At 35.6% G+C, this 20892-nt stretch overlaps 1 long non-coding RNA gene across 2 annotated transcripts in view; it reads right to left on the bottom strand.

Annotated features, from left to right (window-relative positions):
* LOC110135495 (uncharacterized) overlaps nt 1–20892 on the bottom strand; it is a 57424-nt gene that overhangs the window by 15593 nt on the left and 20939 nt on the right. Inside the window, exon 3 of one of the 2 annotated variants that reach the window (XR_002313387.2) lies at nt 16170–16678. The exons of the other annotated variant lie outside the window; for it this stretch is intronic. This is a non-coding gene — a long non-coding RNA (uncharacterized lncRNA). Of the gene's footprint in view, nt 1–16169; nt 16679–20892 lie in introns of those variants that run through there. 2 annotated transcript variants of the gene reach the window in all.

The raw sequence follows: 20892 nt of genomic DNA on the forward strand, positions 1-20892 counted from the left end.
CAAAGACTCCAATAGGATTAATTACTTGGCTGCTCTTGATGATTTGAAAATTAAGTTGGAAAGTGGAAATCCTTTAACATATAGATCATTTAAACCTATAAAATTCTCTGCAGATTAGGAAAGAAACAAGAAACAACATGACAACAACAAAACATCAGCAACTAAAACTTCTTGAAATGGTAACCTCTTCTCTAACTTACAGTAGCAATGTGTGAAATTAGCTTTGGTTTCAGGTCAGTTCAGTTCAGTCGCTCAGCCATGTCCGACTCTTTGCGACCCCATGAATCACAGCACGCCAGGCCTCCCTGTCCATCACCAACTCCTGGAGTTTACTCAAACTCATGCCCATCAAGTCGGTGATGCCATCAGCCATCTCATCCTCTGTCGGCCCCTTCTCCTCCTGCCCTCATTCCCTCCCAGCATCAGGGTCTCTTCCAATGAGTCAACTCTTTGCATGAGGTGGCCAAAGTATTGGAGTTTCAGCTTCAGCATCAGTCTTTCCAATGAACACTCAGGACTTATCTCCTTTAGGATGGACTGCCTGGGTCTCCTTGCAGTCCAAGGGTTAGCAAATAAAAATTCAAGAGATCATCTTCTTCTGGACACAGATGCCTCCTTAATGAACTTGGAACTGGCATTGCCACAGGTGCACAGAATCTAAGGATGTTTAATTGCTTGTTCTTGCAAAATCCTGGCACACTAAAGCCAATATGTTTTACTTGTATATGTCACTTAGAAAATCTTGCATACTCAAGCAAAGCCTGTATTTCTTCCACCTGTGCATGTCAACGTGTCATGACAATAAGGTTGTTCTGGGCATTGAAAGCAGTAAAAGAGCTTGTCAGTTATTATAAGAAAAATGACAAGATCAAAGCACAATAGTGACTGGCTAACTCCAGGGGCTCAGCTTTTTAGCACTTATTCTGTTTCTCATCCTATTAAAATCTCTTATCTGAGATGCCTGTAAGGGCTATTGTTAAATTTAGTACTTGAATACTGTTTCTTGATCAATGTTGACCAATACATTGTGTATTTTTACAAGTCTAAAGGCAACCCACTCCCATATTCTTGCCTGGAAAATCCCATGGACAGAGGAGCCTGGCAGGCTGTAGTCCCTGGGATCACAAAAGAGTCAGACATGACTCAGTGACTAAATAACAACCACAGAAAATAATGCTTTACAGGGTTGGGTTACTTTCTGTTGTGTGGCAAAGTGAATCAGCTACATGTATACACATATCTACAGTTTTTGGATTTTCTTCCCACTCAAGAGAGTCTTGAGTGGGCCAATGGTAGGGAATCCACCTGCAATGCAGGAGACCCGGGTTCGATCCCTGGATCAGGAGGATCCCCTGGAGGAGGGCATGGCAACCCACTCCAATATTCTTGCTTGGAGAATCCCCATGGACAGAGAAGCCTGGTCACAAAGAGTCAGACTCAAGTGACAGCATGCAGGCATGCAAAGTGTTGAGTAGAGTTCCTGTGTTACACAGTAGGCTCTCACTAGTTATCTAGTTATACATAGTAACGTTTACTTTACACATAATAAACTAGGGAACTAGGGAAGAGTTTACTGTTAAAAATTGTGTATTTTTAACATAGTAAACGAGGGAACCTGGCATGCTACAGGCCATGTGGTTGCAAAGAATCAGACATGACTGAGTGACTGAACAAGAACAAATTCTCCAGTAATTCTTTATACTGCATTAATTGTCTATTTTGGTAGGGTAATGGAAATCACTGTGTATAAACTTAAAAAAGCCTCAGAGCAGATTAACATATACTATTTCCATATTTTCAAATGAAAGTGTAATCTACTAAACTTCTAGTCTAACCTTAGTAACTACAATATAAGTAAAACTGAGAAATAAAAAGAAGAAAATGGTATAGTTTCTCAAAGGGAAGTTTTACTGTTTACTAACTTACAATGATTTTCACAGAAGAATTATAATATTGGCATTCTGTGATAGCAAAGTAAGATATATTATGCTGTTTACACATTCTTGTATACATGTGTATGTATATAAATACACTATACATCTTATATGAAATAATTAAAACAAATAAAACACTTTGTATAACGAATCTGTTTAAATTTCTTAACCCTGTTAAAATCACATGGGATACTCTTCATAAAACATCTCTTTTTACCTACATTTCTCTGTTTGCTGTTTAGTATTGATTTTTAAACGCTGAAATAATTATCATACAACCAGTCCATCCTAAAGGAGATCAGTCCTGGGTGTTCATTGGAAGGACTGATGCTGAAGCTGAAACTCCATCACTTTGGCCACCTCATGTGAAAAGCTGACTCATTGGAAAAGACCCTGATGCTGGGAGGGATTGGGGGCAGAAGGAGAAGGGGATGACAGAGGATGAGATGGCGGGATGGCATCACTGACTTGATGGACATGGGTCTGAGTGAACTCCGGAGTTGGTGATGGACAGGGAGGCCTGGCGTGCTGCGATTCATGGGTTCACAAAGAGTCGGACACAACTGAGCGACTGAACTGAACTGATAACTTAGCAGTATGCATTCCTGATTTATGTTAAAATATTTGTTACTTTTGGTTGCTTTTTCTTATCTGTGATTTCAAAATCAGACTTTAACCCTGAAGTTGGTTTTCGCGCATAGAATTTAAGAAATATTCTAAATTTAAGCAACCAAAATCTGAGGTACTCAGAAAATAAGTATTTCTATTTTTTTCTTCTTTTCATACAAAATCAATTTTATTGTAAGTTTTTATGAGAATTCATTGAGATAATGCATTCAAAAACAGTTAATAGAATTCTGGTATATTTCAGTAATAAAGCATTTTTTCCTCACATATTTTAAAATTCCATTGGGAAATGACAGAAATAAGATTTTAACTAGAAATCTCTAACGACTCTGATGGTATGGACTCTGATCAATTTCATTTGTGACAGGTGCATTTTCGAGGATACACCAACTGTGCTATATGTGAGTTACTACTGACACTCCCCCATCAAAGCAGTAAAAGCAGTGAGGAGGAGGAAAATCATAGAACATGATAAAAACTATGCAGAATAAGATGAGAAGAAAATCTTTAAGAGAACCAGAAGTAGGAGCATAAGAGACTAATTAATCAGTTTCTTCCAAAAATAATATTAAGACACGGTAGTGGCCAAATGTATATAAAAATGATTAAGATAGAAGATCTAAACATGATAAATAATTCTGGAACCCTGAATTGGAAATACATATATATACTAGAAGAAGCAACAAAAACAGGAAAATATAACGATATTTGTGAATTTTTTGCTTATACAGAGCAAAGAGAGGTAGAGGCAAAACCAAAAAAAAAAAAAAAATTCTGTGTATTTCATATATAGCAGGAAAGATAACATAAATGCTATCACAAGGTAAGATTCTATAGAAAAACTGAGAGTTTCTAAGAGATCTGCATGCATATATCTTCAAATAATGAACATAAAGTAGGGATGACTACAGGATGCCATGATGTAAATGATGATTAAATAACATCTGAACAAAATTAATTACTTGTGGACAGTTTTGAAAAAATTCACTTTGACAAGATTGAAAGATTTTTTTTTTCTCAAATAAATAAAAAGAAATTTGCCTAATACAAACTGGCTAAAACTTTCTTAAAAGAACCCAAGAAAAGCACCAGATAGTTTACTGTAAAAGTTGAAATGTTATTACTAAATGGAATTAGGTTATGGAGAAATAAGATAGTTACCTCACTGAAGGATTTTTATTTATGAAAGATAAAATGTTACTTGATAAACTAAAGGGCCTCAGATAAACCACAGCCAGAGCATAATTAAATGAGCTTCTGTACAGTGTTTTAGTTTTGAAGGCTAAAGACACAATTGAGCTTCTTTCAAAATGGGAAGAGAATTTTATGTTTTAAAATATGATTCATCAGAGGGGGAAAGTAAATTAAGAGCTATTTGCTTAGACATTGTAAATGGTAAAATTACCTAAAAATGGGGGTAATAGGGAGAATGGAGAGAATACACCCAGATGTTTAAGTGTTCTCAGCACTCCTGGGAATTTATTTATCCCAGAGAAATAAAGATTTATGCTTACATAAAATCCTGCACACAAATGTTTATAGCAATTCTATATATACTATCAAAAACTGATGACAACCCAATGTCCTTCTGTGAGTGAATGGTTATACACATAGATTTGGTATGTACATACTGTGGAATACTACTTAGCAATGAAAAGGGGGAAACTATTAATATTCAAAATAACTCAGATCTCTAGAGAATTATGCCACATGAAAAATGTCAACTGTATGATTCCATTTATACAATACTCTTGAAATGACAAATTTATAACAATGGAGAACAGATCAGTTGTTGTCAGAGGTTAAAGATGAGGTGGAGATGAAAATCAGTGTGGCTATAAAAGGGCAACAGGAGGAATCCTTATGTTAATGGAACTGTTCTGTATTTTAACTATCAATGTCCATATTCTAGATACGATATCTAGTAGTATAGTTTTGCAAACTGTTACAACTGGCAGAAACTGGGTAATGGTACTGTATTCATTTTGTACGGCTATAGATGAATCACCACATTCACAACAAAAAGGATATGAGGAACAGAAGATTTGAGGACATCTTCTGAATTCAGAATAGTACTTAGAAGAAGGAAAAGAGAGAATGCTTCAGAAGCAATTCTGAAATACATAAGAAACTACCATACTATTAAAAAGATTCTCAAGCTCTGGAGTCAAGGTGAACTATAGTTTTGGATTTTTATGTATTTATTTTAATATTCTAAAGTAAAGAATTGAGTTCAAGAAACATCTGGGCTTATGATATACTATTATTATGGTCAAACATCTTTGCAAAATTTGTTCTATTTTGTCTTTGTTTAATCTAGCCCCAGTCCTTAATCACCATCAGCACCCTATCTTTAGTGTTTAATGCATTTTTTAATACACTGTTGATCTGATTATTTAACTTTGCATGCATGTGCATACATACTCCCAACATATATACATGCACACATACATGCAAAATATTGATCTATGTATCTAAACATTTTATAAATAAAGTTGTTATAAGGTTACTTGTTGTATATTTTTCATTCATAATTATATTTTCAATATATGCTTTTATTTTAATATGAAGCAATATTCTTATTTTCTGATTACAATACAATATCATGTTAAAAGTATATATATAAACAAGATCTGCAACAATCAGGTAGGTTACTGCTAACACTTCACTCATAAAAATATGGTAACAAACATTCTTATTTTCCTGTATAATGTCTTTCTGAAATTGCTTATACGATCTTAAATTTTTAAAATATGTCTTGATATTACAAAACTGAAACATATGAATATTAAAATAAGATAATGCAGTACAAATTCAAATATGAACATGAAATACTGATTCCTCTTTCTTAATAATCTCATTTGTTTGATATATTATTAGTCATTAATTAATTTTTAATTCTTCTTATTTTGATTTTAGATGTCTCTTAACCTAGCATAGGGCTTCCCTTGTGGCTGAGCTGGTAAACATTCTGCCTGCAATTCTTTACCTGTGTTCAATCCCTGGGTTGGTAAGATCCCTTGGAGAAGGGAAAGGCTACACACTCCAGTATTCTGGTGGAGAATTCCATGGACTATATACCCCATGGGGTCGCAAAGAGTTGGACACAACTGAGTGACTTTCACTCACTTCACTAACCTAGCATAAAGTGATATTTTTTTCAGTTTAGCCCAATTTTCTCTGCTTTTTAATTAAAAAATTTAACAAAATTTATATAGCATATACTTTTTTTCCTTACTTATAGTAGAACTTTTGGTTTTATTTTTGGAGTGACTAACAAAGTTCTTCTCTAGTACCCATCCCACTTTCTAAGTACTCGTCCCATTTTCTAGCCTAGAATTCATGAGTGTGATTTGGGAGGAGGGATCGGGATGGGGAACACATGTAAATCCATGGCTGATTCATGTCAGTGTATGGCAAAAACCACTACAATATTGTAAAGTAATTAGTCTTCAACTAATAAAAATAAATGAAAAAATAAAACAACGAAAAACTAGTTTGCACTGTAAACTCAGAAAACTTTAATACACAGAAACAAATATATTTTCATCTGAATTTGACAAGAAGCATATCACATTTTCATTCCTCCACATACTGAATTCCCTATATTGGAGTTATCCAGGTGTTTACTCCATTTCCTTGTTCATTTTATAAATTTATGCAAAATAACTTAAATCAAATTACACTTTGCATGTTTGTTTTCTCCCCACTTATTATAAGGTGAAATGTTTCCACTCAAAAATTTATATCTTAAAGTCCTAAGCCGTTAGCACCCAGAATGTGAACTTATTTGGAAATAGAATCACAGAAAATTAATTAATAATTAATGTCACACTGAAGCAAGTTGCCTGCCTAATCCAATATGTCATGTGTCCTTAAAAATGGGGAAATCTGAACAAAGATACGCACACAGGATGAATCCTATGTGAAGATAAATCTAGAGACTAGGGTACTGTTTATACAAGCCACTATTTGAATACTTAAAAATTGTCAGCAAACCACCAGAAACTGAGAAAGGCATGAAGCCGATTTTCCAGAGAGTCAAAAGAAACCAACCTTGTCAATACCTTGATCCAGGACTTCCAGTCTCTATAACTGATATAATAAATTTCTGTTCTTTAAGCTACCTAGTTTGTGGTATTTTGTTGTGGTCACTCAAGCAAGTTAATATACCACCATTTTGAAAGTATATCTTAATCTTTTCCTCTCTGCTAATCTTGAGCTCATGTAATCATTCTCCCACACATTTCTGTGTCAAACATTCTTATCTCCTGTTTTCCTATGCTATGCTCAGTCACATCCAACTCTTTGTGACCCAATGGACTATAGCCTGCCAAGCTAAATGCTCTATCTACTCTGCTTCATTTTCACATCTTACTTTGTCTATCAAGGTTGTCAAAACAATCCCAGTGATAAAGTAAGTTCCTCACCTTCTTCTCATCTTACTTCAATTGATCTTCTCCCTTGCTTTCTTTTCCAAACTCAGAGCACAATATTCAGGCTCATAGGTCCAGCTTTTACTTCGGTTTTCCACAGCTCATACAATTTCATCTATTGGAGTCTTCTGAAATCATTTTAGATCATATATAACTCTGATGATCTGTGCTGTCTTTGATTAAGCAAATCTCAGATGTAGCTTACAGTTTTTGATATATATAATCCATGAAGGACACTGTCTTTCAACATACACTGCTCTGATCATTCTTTCTGTTTATGAAAGTATTTTTAAAGCTTTGTCAGGGCAACTGAGCATACTTGGAGATATTTTTAACCTTCTCTTTTCTCAGATGTACAGTTTTTTGAGACCTTGTTTTTTGGGGGAGGAGGAATGAACATACAGAAGTATAAATCTGATGTAGTCTGGGTGAGTCTTTCTGATTCTGTATCAACTCTTGGAATCATATATTTAGAGACATAATTGGATGCCGCTTGAGAGTATCCATGAAATAAAGCTTTTAACTACAACCATTGGAACTACCTACAATTTTTTTTTTTTTTTTTTTGAGGAGAAGTAGGGCTTACATAATAAGATAAGCACATATATTACTCCAAAAATATGCCTCCCAATCCAGATACATCAATGATTTAGTGACAGAAATCCTTGGTACATGGTCATTTTTAAAATAGAGCTTCCACAGCCAAGATTTATCTTTTTTTCCCTATCTATTGTCAATTTAAAGTAAAGTTAACAGAATATAAATCAGACATGTTTAGTTGATTGAAATGGTAATATTCAAGGCCAATTTCTTTTGAATACTATTTACTATATGCTATTCATGAAACAAAATCAATTATATTGAATAACAAATTTGTCATTTTATTTCATGTTCACAGTGATTTCTATATGTACTACAATAAAGGTGTAAATATTTTTTAAAAAGAGAACTAAAAAGAATAAAAAGTCCAATACTTTTCCTTGATATAAAAGAACTTTCTGTTTTAAATACTGGGAAGTAAATTAACTTATAATTATTATACAAAATATTCAAATATTATTTAAAGAAAAATATTTATTAAACTAGATACTAGATATATGATTTATACTTTTTTTTAAATAAAAGATGACCTTTTTTACCCTGCTATATTTTAAACAGAGTTTTAACACTCCATGATATTCCAGTTGCATGAAATATATATTCCATTATATTTCCCTTTAGGGTTTTTTTAAGCCAAGGTAATCTGATGTGCAGCACGATGATACAGATAAATTGGTAGTGACACATACAATTTTTTAGAATTAATTTATGTGAAAAAGAACCTAAATAAGGCTCTTGGGAACGGTGAACATTATGTATAAGCTATCTTTTTTAAGTCTCTTTCTTTAAACAAAAGTTTCATAGAGCAAGGTAATATTCCTTAAATCCCTGAGCCTATAAATGATTTCCAAATTGAAGAAAATACCCAAATCTCTACAAGAACTATAGTATTACTTATAGTTCTACTCATTGGGAAGTCATTATGTGGATTGAAACATGCATTTTATTCTCTATTGGATCTTTTAGAAATAAAAAAAAAGTCAGTTTAATAGTAAATGGTAAAGTGATAGTAAATAGGTGAAGTGAAGTGAAAGTCGCTCAGTCGTGTCTGACTTTTTGAGACCTCATGGAATATACAGTCCATGGAATTCTCTAGGCCAGAATACTGGAGTGGGTAGACTTTCCCTTCTCCAGGGGATTTGCCCAACCCAGGGATCGATCGAACTCAGGTCTCCCACATTGCAGGCAAATTTTTTACTATCTGAGCCACTATAGTCAGCAAATGAAGTTAGACTAACAAAAAGTGAGATACTGCTTTATTCTTTCTTAAATATTTATTTATTTGACTGCATCAGGTCTTACTTGCCTCATGCAGTATATTTTGTTGGGGTGCAAGGGCTCCTCCTAGGTGCAGGGCATGGGTTCAGCAGTTGGGGCCAGCATGCTGAGTTGCCCTGCAGCATGTGGGATCCCTGTTGTTTCAGTTGTATATCTGCTTAGTTGTGTGGGACCCTGTGAGCCTGTGGACTGTCGCCCGCCAGATCTGGGATCAAACCCATGTGCCCTGCATTGGAAGGTGGATTCTTAACTACAGGACCAACAAGGAAGTCCTAATGTTTTATTCTATACTGAGTCTTAGCCATATAAGTCTATAACCTGAATTAGCTCTAAGCAGAATAAACCAGTTGGGCCAGTCTCAATAAACCCAATCTTCTGAATTAATTTAAATAAGTTCCTACATCAAACATGGGTTTTGCAAAGAAGCACTTAGAGCTCTTCTGTTTTGGGTATGTATTTCTTTTTGAATGAAGGTGATTACTAAAGTCTAAGCCTTCACTGCAGGTATGGTATTTAGTTGCTGTGACTGGCATGTCTGTCCAAGTTCAGTGATGAACTGAGACTAACTTCTTTTTGATTTTAGGACAAAATAATTTTTAACAATTTAGTGTAATAAAGTCAAGTCAAGAGTTTGAAATCACATTTACTCTGGAGAAGGATGTCTCATTCATAAGAACAAGCTGCACTGGAACCATAGTGGAAAAATGAAATTAGGGTGATAACTGATGTGGATTTATTGTCTGTGAATTTACATATATATATTTTTTCATGTAACTGAGTCCAAAGATTAAATTTATATATACCATGAATGAGCAAATAAAACTTTGCATAAATTTCAGACATTTTTTAACCTAGACAAGCCCAGGTACTAAACTTTGTATATTGCCTAGCACAGCAACAAGCACACAGCAGCCTTCTAAGTCATATTAAGCAGATAATTATAGAATTTAACAAGAGTTTCAACCACTTTTAGTTTTCTATCCAGTTCCACAATTTTACATGTAACCTGTATGCAAATGATTCCAAAATTACTCTTGAACCCCAGATATATCAGATATCAGTAACAGAGGATGTTTAAAAGTTGGCACAGGAAATTTAGCTGGAAAAGGAGATACAGAGAGGAAGGGATGATGGGCATACACAAATTACAAGTGTGAACTCTATTGAAGTACACAGTCAAACAATAATTGCTTTCGTAGTGCTTCAGTAAGAATCCTAAAAGGATGAAATATTAAGTTCAAAAGTGGGAATACTAAGTTCAAGAGTGGGTACTCTAAATTCAGACATGAACAAGGAAGTCTGTAGGAGGGCCTCTGGAGACCATCTTGGAGTGCAGGAACAATAAACTAAGTGGCTTTGATATTGGATAGATAGTATGCACTGTTATTCACATCATTCTAGATGACAGTAGGCCATAGGATTAGAAGGAAAGATTAAATTCAGTTTCAAAGTTTTCAGTGAAGGCAGGTAAGTTTTAAAGAAAGGAGTCAATGACAATAGTAAGAAAACAAAATTCAATCTGTCTCAAATAAGTTGTGTTTGTCTCAAGAAAACAGGTTAGTAATGATCTGATACTTTCAGTGACAACAAAAGACACAAGCTCCTGACAATGATGCATGTGAGTGAGATACTGAAAAATAAAAATCTATAACTTGAGAATTTTGCAAGGGAAGGACAGTCAAGATGGATGGCTATATTCCAGTGAAGGTATGCATTTGTAAATAAGATTCATAGAGGAATCAAGGGTAAGGAAGAATTTTGTAATTACTCAAGACAAAGTCAAACAAAAGCATTAAGTCCATGATTAGGGAGAGAAAGGAAAACTGTTAAATAAGAGAAGTACACAGAAGAATAGGCACTGTTCTTATTCACTCAGTCCTGTTCAACTCTTTGTGAAGCTATGGATTATAGCACACCAGGCTCCCTATTCTTCACTATCTCCTGGAATATGCTCAGATTCATGTCCATTGAGTCGGTTATGCTATGTACCCATCTTATCCTCTGCCACCCCTTTCTCCTTCTGCCTTCAATTTCCCCCAGCATCAGGATCTTCTCCAATGAGTCGGCTCTTCACATGAGGTGGCCAAAGTATCAGAGCTTCATCTTCAGCATCAGTCCTTCCAATGAATAGTCAGGATTGAGTTCCTTGAGGATTGACTAGTTTCATCTCCTTGCTGTCCAAGGGACTCTCAAGTGTCTTCTCCAGCACAATTCAGAAGGACTGATTCTTAGGCACACAGCATTTTTATAGTCCAGCTCTCACATCCATACATAACTCCTGGAAAAACCATGGCTTTTACTATACAGAACTTTGCAGACAAATTGATGTCTCTGCTTTTTCATAAGTTTATCATAGCTTTTCCTTCAAGCATCAAGCATCTTTTAACTTCATGGCTGCAATCACAGTCTGCAGTGATTTGGGAGTCCTAGAAAATAAAATCTGTCATTGTTTCCACTTTTTCCCTCCAATTTTCCATGAAGTGATGGGACCAGATGCCATGATTTTATTTTTTCTTTAAATACTGAGTTTCAAGCCAGCTTTTTCACTCTCTTTCACCCTCATCAAGAAGCTCTTTAGACCTCTTCATTTTCTGCCATTAAAGTGATATCACTGCATATCTGAGATGGTTGATATATCTCCCAGAAATCTTAATTCCAGCTTGTGATTCATTCAGCCTGGCACTTCAAATAATATACTCCCTGTGTCTCAGTGGAAAAGAATCCACCTGGAGTGAAAGAGGTTACCTACATGAAGGAGATTCAGTTTGATCCCTGGGTTGGGAAAATCCCTTGGAGAAGGAAATGGCAACCCACTCCAGTACTCTTGGCTAGGAAATCCCATGGACAAAGCAGCTTGGAGGGCTACAGTCCAGGCTGTCGCAAGAGTCAGACAGCATTTAGTGACTAACCCACCACCACCGCCATTCTACATATAAGTTAAACAAGCAGGGTGACAATATACAGCCTTGTCATACTCCTTTCCCAATTTCGAACCAGTCAAGTGTTCTATGTCCAGTTCTGATTGTTACTTCTTGACCTACATACATATTTCTCAGGATACAGGTAAGATGGTCTGGTATTCCCATCTCTTGAAGAATTTTCCAGCTTGTTGTGATCCAAACAGTCAAAGGCTTTAGTGTAATCAGTGAATCAGAAGATGTTTGTTTGGAACTCCCTTGCTTTATCCATGATCCAACAAATGTTGGCAACTTGATCTTTGCTTCTTCTGCCTCTTCAAAACTCAGCATGTACATCTGGACATTCTTGGCTCATGAACTGCTGACGTCTAGCTTGAAGGATTTTGAGCATTACCTTGCTAGCATGTGAAACAAGCACAACTGTATGGCAGTTTGACCATTCTTTGGCCTTGCCCTTCTTTGGACTGGAATGAAAATTGATCATTTCTAGTCGTGTGGCTATAGCTGAGTTTTTCAAATTTCTTGGCATCTTGAGTACAGCACTTTAACAGCATCATCTTTTATAATTTTAAATAGCTCAGCTGGAATTCCATTACCCCCACTAGCTTTGTTTGTAGTAATGATTCCTAAGGCCTACTTGACTTCACACTCAAGGATATCTATCAAGATATCCCAGTTAAGGAAGCTTGTGTCCATGTTTTGGTGGGTGAAGCTGGATTTGTTATCTCTGGAGTGCAAGGAAGTTCTCTGGAGAGCTATACTAACAAAGCTACAGTCATCAAGACTGTATGGTACTGGCTCAAAGACAGAAATACAGACCAATGGAACAAAACAGAAAGCCCAGAGATAAATCCATACACTTATGGACACCTTATTTTTGACAAAGGAGGCAAGAATATACAATGGAGAAAAGACAATCTCTTTAAGAAGTGGTGCTGGGAAAACTGGTCAACCACTTGTAAAAGAATGAAACTAGAACACTTTCTAACATCATACACAAAAGTAAACTCAAAATGGATTAAAGATCTAAATGTAAGACCAGAAACTATAAAACTCCTCAAGGAAAACTTAGGCAAAACACTCTCTGATATAAACCATAGCAGGGTCCTCTATGACCCACCTCCCAGAGTGATGGAAATAAAAGCAAAAATAAAAAAATGGGACCTAATTAAACTTAAAAGCTTTTGCACAATGAAGGAAACTATAAGCAAGGTGAAATGACAGCTTTCAGAATGGGAGAAAATAATAGCAAACCAAGCAACTGACAAAGAATCTCAAATATATATAAGCAGCTCATGCAGCTCAATTCCAGAAAAATAAATGAGCCTGTCAAAAAATGGGCCCAAGAACTAAACAGACATTTCTCCAAAGAAGACATACAGATGGCTAACAAACACATGAAAAAATGTTCAACATCACTATCAGAGAAATCCAAATCAAAACTACAATGAGGTACCATCTCACGCTGGTCAGAATGGCTGCTATCAAAGAGTCTACAAACAATAAATACTGCAGAGTGTGTGGAGAAAAGGGAACCCTCTTGCACTGTTGGTGGGAATGCAAACTAGTACATCCACTATGGAGAACAGTGTGGAGATTCCTTAAAAAACTGAAAATAGAACTGCCATACGACACAGAAATCCCACTGCTGGGCATACACAGCAAGGAAACCAGAATTGAAAGAGACACGTGTACTCCAATGTTCATCGCAGCACTGTTTATAATAGCCAGGACATGGAAGCAACCTCGATGTCCATCGGCAGACAAATGGATAAGAAAGCTGTTGTACATATACACAATGGAATATTACTCAGCTATTATAAAGAATGCATTTGAGTAAGTTCTACTGAGGGGGATGAAACTAGAGCCTATTATACAGAGTGAAGTAAGTCAGAAAGAAAAACACCAATATTAATACATATATATGGAATTTAGAAAAATGGTAATGATGACCCTATATGCGACACAGCAGAAGAGACACAGATGCAAAGAACAGACATTTGAGTTTGGTGGGAGAAGGCGAGGGTGGGATGAGTTGACAGAATAGCACTGAAACATATTTATTATCATATGTGATGTGGATGGCTGGTCCAGGTTCGATGCATGAGACAGGGTGCTCAGGGCTGGTGCACTGGGATGACCCTGAGGGATGGGATGGGGAGGGAGGTGGGAGGGGGGTTCAGGATGGGGAACACATGTGCACCCATGGTGGATTCATGTCAATGTATGGCACAAACCACTACAATAATGTAAAGTAATTAGCCTCCAATTAAAATTAATTAATTAAAAAAAGAAAAGGATGTCTGGCTCTAGATGAGTGACCACAGCAGTCTGGTTATCTGGGTCATTAAGACCTTTCTTGTATAGTTCTTCTGTGCATTTTTGCCACCTCCTCTTAGGGTCTCCTGTTTCTGCTAGGTTCTTACCATTTCTGTCCTTTCCTATGCCCATCCTTACATGAAATATTCCTTTGATATCTCCAGTTTTCTTGAAGAGATCTCTAGTTTTTCCCATTCTGTTTTTCTCCTCTACTCCTTTGTTAGAAACTATATTTAATTAAAGCATATCAAGTTTGGGATATTCCTATGATATTACTGTTCTTACCTAACTTTTTACACCAAATTTGGATTCCCTTCTTTTACTTTTCTTAAAAATCTTATGTTTGGTATTTATTTTACATTTCTCTCAAAATAATATATACATTTTCTTTACAGCATAGGACTTCTCAACTCTAACAGCACACAGGAATTACCTAAGGAGATGTGAAAATAAATGAATATAAAAGATGATGCCCTGGTCCCATCCCAGCTATTGAATTAATTGATAGGATCAGTGCTGGCAGGTATGGAAATCTCCTTCAATGGTTTTAATGTGAAGACAGAGATGAGAACCATGCAAGTAAATTATCTCACAAAGATCCACCAGCCCTTCTTCCTCTACATGTTTCTTGTGAACTCCAGAGTCACCTCTGGGCTTCGATGCTGCACCACAGCAATGCTTCAGTAAAGACGTGGCTGCAGATAGCACGGCATGCTGTAATACCACTCGCAAATGGAAAACTGTACAAAAGGCAATCAGCAACAACATTCAGAGCTTTAGGTGCTCAGTAACTATCATTAAATCCTTTTTGGAGGAGTATGTAATAGCTTAGTCACTTGGTCCAAATAACTTGAATGCTAAATCACAGACAGCTGGGTCCATATCGTCCCCATTGTTCATTCTTGAATAAATACACACAGTAATAAACTATGGTAAATAAAATTAATCACACATGCTTATGTACATAATATGAGCCTGCTGAATGTTGGGCTGTTTTGAATCTATGGGTCTGTTGAAACAGTCTTTGTGGGTAAACAGTCGCAGATGGGCACATTTTCTCTATTAAAAACACCTGCAAAAGGTTGCTGGAAAAGTTTCAAAAAAGCTTGAATGATTTCAAAACTTATTTTACTCCACCTGGTGATTGATGGGTTTGCAGTTTTTTCCTTAGGAATCCATGTATTATTAGAACATTCTGATTACCTCACTGATGCCATCAGAGGAACCAGGCAAGGTGAATATTGTATTTCTATGCTTCATTCCTTTATGTATTAATCTCTTCCTTTCATCACTCAGTCATTACTTACTATATAGAAAGATCTCTGCAGGTAAGTGAATAAAATGCAAATAATTCTGCCCCAATTATATTTCTTTCATATTACCCATTCTAATGAACAGAATTATGTAGAAACTTGAACAAATAATTTTATCTAATTTATTAATCACTTGAAACAATCTTTTTCCCTAGGCTCAGCATTGCTCCTACTTATATTCTGAGATATTTCCACTCCTGAACTAATAATAAAAACTAATAATAAAACGGAGCCTCCTCACCCTTATTTTCATTTATTCTTTATTCACCACACTAACTCTACTCTTACCCTATCATATATCCTTAAATATACTATTAATTCAAGTACAAATTTTGAAAAAAATATATATTTTAACCCTGTACAGAGAGGAGGCATCAAGAAATTGTGAAATTCCAAAACAACTATGGCCACTACCAAGTACAAAATAAAAGAGGACTAGCAGCGTATTAATGAAATGACAAACTCTCTCTTCAAATGTATTTTTATATTATAAGTAAAGTTGTACTTCTGCTGTACTGAAGTCATGTTTGTTTAATCAATGTTTTTAATTTTTCATCTCTCTCTTTGAAACTATTTGACAAAACAAAGAAAGAAACATTGTTGTATTGTCTGTATTTTATTCAATCTGTTTTGTGTTCTAATATCCCTCTTGATCATATGTCAATTTAAGGGAGATTATGCCACGTCCCTAAGACTCTGGAAGTATATGTCTTTGGAATGAGACAAAAGGGATTCATGAATAAATATTACTTAAAGGCAAGGTGTTTAACTTTATTCTTATTTTATGGATACAAATTGTAGTTCACCTTCCACCAAGTATAAAATAAAGGACAAGCGAAAGTTTTATTTTATTATATGCTTGATATAAAGCTTCGGGCTATTAAATGTCAATTGCATCATTAATTTGTATGCTGATAACACACTTCATAGCTACACCCACAGATTTGCGTTTCCGTAAATATGAGTGCGGCTGGCCATCTTTTCACATGCTGGTGTCATCTGTGTGTCCTGTTTGGAAAATGTTCATTCAGTACCTCTGCTTATTGTTTCAGTGGGTCACGTGGGTTTTTTGTTGAGAAGTATTAAGGTTTTAATATATTTTGGACATTAAAAACTTAAAGGTTATATAATTTGCAAATCTTCTTCCAATCAGCAGGTTGTCTTTTTGCATTATTGATGATTTCTTTTGCTGTGTAGAAGCTTTTTTGTTTGATGCAATCACATTTGTTTACTTTCATTTTTGTTTCCCTTGCCTAAGGAGACAAATTAAGAAACATATTTTTAAGACCATGTCAAAGAGCATATTGCCTAGGTTTCCTTCTAGGAGTTTTATGGTTTCAAGTTTCATATTCAGGTCTTTTATAAATGCTGAGTTGATGAATGTGTACAGTGTGAGAATGGTCTAGTTTCCTTTTTTTTTGCATGTTGCTATCATGTTTTCCCAGCTCTATTTATTACACAGACTATGCTTTCTCCATTTGCCTTTTTTTTTTGTTCCTTTGTCATAAATTAATTTTCTATACATGTGTTTGTTTCTTTCTGGGCTCTAAATTCTGTTCCACTGTATGTTCTATCCTATGTATCTTTCTGCCAACACTATCCTGTTCTGTTTGCTACTGGTGTGTGACCCCATAGACGGCAGCCCACCAGGCTCCCCCATCCCCTGGGAGTCTCCAGGCAAGGACACTGGAGTGGGTTGCCATTTCCTTCTCCAATGCATGAAAGTGAAAAGTGAAAGGGAAGTCGCTCAGTCGTGTCCTACTCTTAGCGACCCCATGGACTGCAGCCCACCAGGCTCCTCTGTCCATGGGATTTTCCAGGCAAGAGTACTTGAGTGGGGTGCCATTGCCTTCTCCGGCTGTTCTGTTTAATACGGCTTTATGATGCACTTGAAATCAGAGCGTATGATACCTCCAGCTTTGTTATTTTTCTCAGGATTACTTTGGCTAAAGGGGTCTTTGGTGCTGCCACATAAATTTGAGAAATTTTTTTGTTCTCATGTGAAAAAATATCCTTGGGATTTTGATATGGATTTCACTGAATCTGTAGATTGCTTTAGGATATATGGACATTTAAACAATATTAATTCTTCCAATCTGTGAGCACAGAATATCCATTTGTTTATGTATTTTTCATTTTCTTTATACAATGCCATATAGTTTTCAGTGTATAGATTTTTCACATCCTTGGTTAAATTTATTCCTGTGTATTTTGTTATATATGTTGCTATTATAATTAGGATTGTTTTCTTAATTTCTCTGCTAGTTCACTGTAAGCAAATGGAAGGGCAGAAGTGTTCTGTATGCTGACTTTGCTCACTGAAACTTTAATGTATTCATTTATCTTTGTGGAGTCTTTAGGGTTTTCTATATATAAAATCATGTCATCCACAAGTAGTTAAAGTTCTACTTCTTTCTTTCCAATTTTGATGCCTTTTATTGATTTTTATTGCCTAATTGTTCTGGCTGAGGCTTCCAATATTCTGTTGAATAAGAGTGGTGAGAGTGATCACTGTTGTCTTGTTCCTTGTTGTAGGACAGCTTACAGCTTTTCACCGCTGAGTATGATGTTAGCAGTAGGTTTGTTATAAATGGCTTTTATTATGTTGAGGAACGTTCCTTCTACACTTTATTGAGATTTTTTTTTCATAAATTATAACTGAATTTTGTCAAAGTTATTACTGCATCTACTTAGCTGATCCCAGATTTTGATCTTTCATTTTGTTAATGTGGTCCATCATGTTGATTGATTTGCAAATATTGAACCACCATCGATCCCTGGAATAAGTCCCACTTAATCATGATATGTGATACTTCTAATTTTGTTATTTAGTCGCTAAGTTGTGTCCTACTTTCTTGTGACCCCATAGACTGTGGCCCATCAGGCTCCTCTGTCCATGGGATTTCCCACTGGAGAGGGCTACCACTTCCTTTTCCAGGGTATTGTCCTGATTCAGGGATTGAACCTGCATTTCCAGCACTGGCCGGCAGATTCTTTACCACTGAGCCACCTAGGAAACCCTGATACTTCTAATATATTACACTATTTGACTTGTTAATATTTTGTTGAAGACTTTTATATCTGTGTTCATCAGACATATTGGTTGTACTTTTCATTTTTTTTGTATTGTCTTTGTCTGATATTGGTACCAGGGTGATGTTGGTCTCAAAATTAGACAGAAAGTGCTCTGTCCCCTTCAGTTTTATGGAACAGTTTGAGAAGGACAAGTATTAAATCTTCTTTGACTCTTTGGTAGAACTCACCTGTGAAGCCATATCATTCTGGACTTATATTTTGGAGGAGCTTTTAAAGTATTTTTCAATTTTATTTATGTTTGGCTGTGCTGGTCTTTGTTGCTGCACAGAGCTTTTCTCTATTTGCAGGAAGCAGGGGCTACTCTCCAGCTGTGGTGAATGGGCTTTTCACTGAGTGGCTTCTCTTGTTGAGGAGCATGGACTTCAGTATTTGTGGCACATGGCTTATTTGCTCCACAGAATATGGGATCTTCCCAAATCAGGGATTGAGTCTGTGTCTCCTGCACTGGCAGATGGAATCTTTACCACTGAGCTACCAGGGAAGCCCCTGTGGAGGAGTTGTGTGTTCAATGTTTTAATCTATGTACTACTGATGAATGTATAGCTTTTCTATATCTTCATGACTGAGTTCTGCATGTTTGTATGATTTTAAGAATTTGCCCATTTTTTTTTTCTAAGTTGTCCAATCTGTTGTGCATAGCATAGCAGCTCATATTGTTCCCTTATAATCCTTTTTTTCCCGCCATGGCATCCATTGTAATTTTCCTCTTTCTTCTCTGATTTTAATTATTAGCACTTTCTTTGTTTTCTCACTGAGTCTAGCTAAAAGGTTTGCCAATTTTGTTTATCTTTTCTATTGTGTTTTTAGTCTATTTACTTCCTTCTACTAACTCTGGACTTCATTTGTTCTTACCTTTTTTAGTTCCTTGAGGTGTATGGCTAAATTATTTGAATTTTTTCTTGTTTCTTGAGGTAGGCCTGTATTGTTGTATTGCTATAAACTTTCCTCTTAGTACTATTTTTTTTTTGCACTAAATATATTTTAGTATGTTGTACTGCTGTATTTCATTTTTATTTGCCTTCAGGTATTCTTTTTCTCCTTTGATTTCTTCATTGACCTAATAGCTGTTCTGTAGCAAACTATTCTGTCTAAACATAATTCCAGCTCTTTTTTTCTAGCTTATTTCTAGTTCATGTTGGAAAAGGTACTTGGTATAACTGCTATCTTCTTAAACTTGCTGAGACTTGCTTCATATCCCAACATATGATCTATCTTGAGAAGGTTCCATGTGCACTTCAGAATATGCATTCTGCTACATTTGGATGGAATATTCTGTAGAAACACATCAAACTATCCAGTTTAGTGTTTCATTAAAAGCTGTTTTTCCCTGTTTCCTGTTGACTTTTTACCTGGATGATCCACCCACTGACAAAAGTAGGGTGTTAAAGTCCCCTACTATTATTATCTTGTCAATTCCTCCCTTTAGTTCTGGTAATAAATGCTTTGTATATTTTGGCTGTCCTGTTAGGTGTATATGCATTACTAACTATTGTGTCTTATTGATGAATTATCACCTTTATCATTATACACTCTCCAATTTTGTCTCTTGTTACCTCTTTTGCTTGAAGTCTATTTTTTCTGATATGCGTATTTTTCCTTTTTCCAGCTGTCATTTATTAGGAGTATCACCTTCTATCCCTTCAATTTTAGCCTGTTTGTCTTTAGAACTGGTGAATGTCTTGGAGGCAGCATATATTGGGTCTTTTGTTTTTTTAATCCATTTAGCCACTGTTTGTCTTTTGACAGATAAACTCAATCCACTTACATTTACTGTAACTGTTGGTAGTTGAGGATTTAGTATTGCCATTTTGTTTTCTGGTTGTTCTGTATACAGATTGCTTCTTTTTCCTTCTGCCATTTTAGTTTGGTGGCTTTACATGGTATTTTTCTCAATTTTCCCTTTATTATTTTATGTCTCCACTCTAGACATATTTTGTGGTTACTGTGAGGTTTGTTTAAAAGTCTCATATTTGAAACAATCTTTTTTTCTGCTGATAGCATCTTATCTTCAGTTTCATATATAATAGATACAAGGAGGAAAACAGCATGCTCCATTCAGAGTCTACTGAGCTAGCTTCTTCCCTCTACTGAATTAACTATTAACCAATAATTCTGATGATTTACATAAACATTTTAAATCAGATTAATACCTACATAAGAGTCTAGTCAAAAAGACATATAGGTGTACACAAAATAAGCAAGAACTGAAAAGATTTTATGGTTTATCACCAAATTAGACCTTACCAAATCAATTTTCTCAGTATGCTTTGGAAAGTCACCATTCTTTTCTATCTGTGCCCACCTTCTGTCCATTACACTCATTCCATTGGATCAGAAAACAAATGTGAGAAAATTGCCTCAAAAATATTCC

The sequence above is a fragment of the Odocoileus virginianus genome, chromosome 21 (genome assembly GCF_023699985.2).
Source record: "Odocoileus virginianus isolate 20LAN1187 ecotype Illinois chromosome 21, Ovbor_1.2, whole genome shotgun sequence".
Lineage (NCBI taxonomy): Eukaryota > Metazoa > Chordata > Mammalia > Artiodactyla > Cervidae > Odocoileus > Odocoileus virginianus.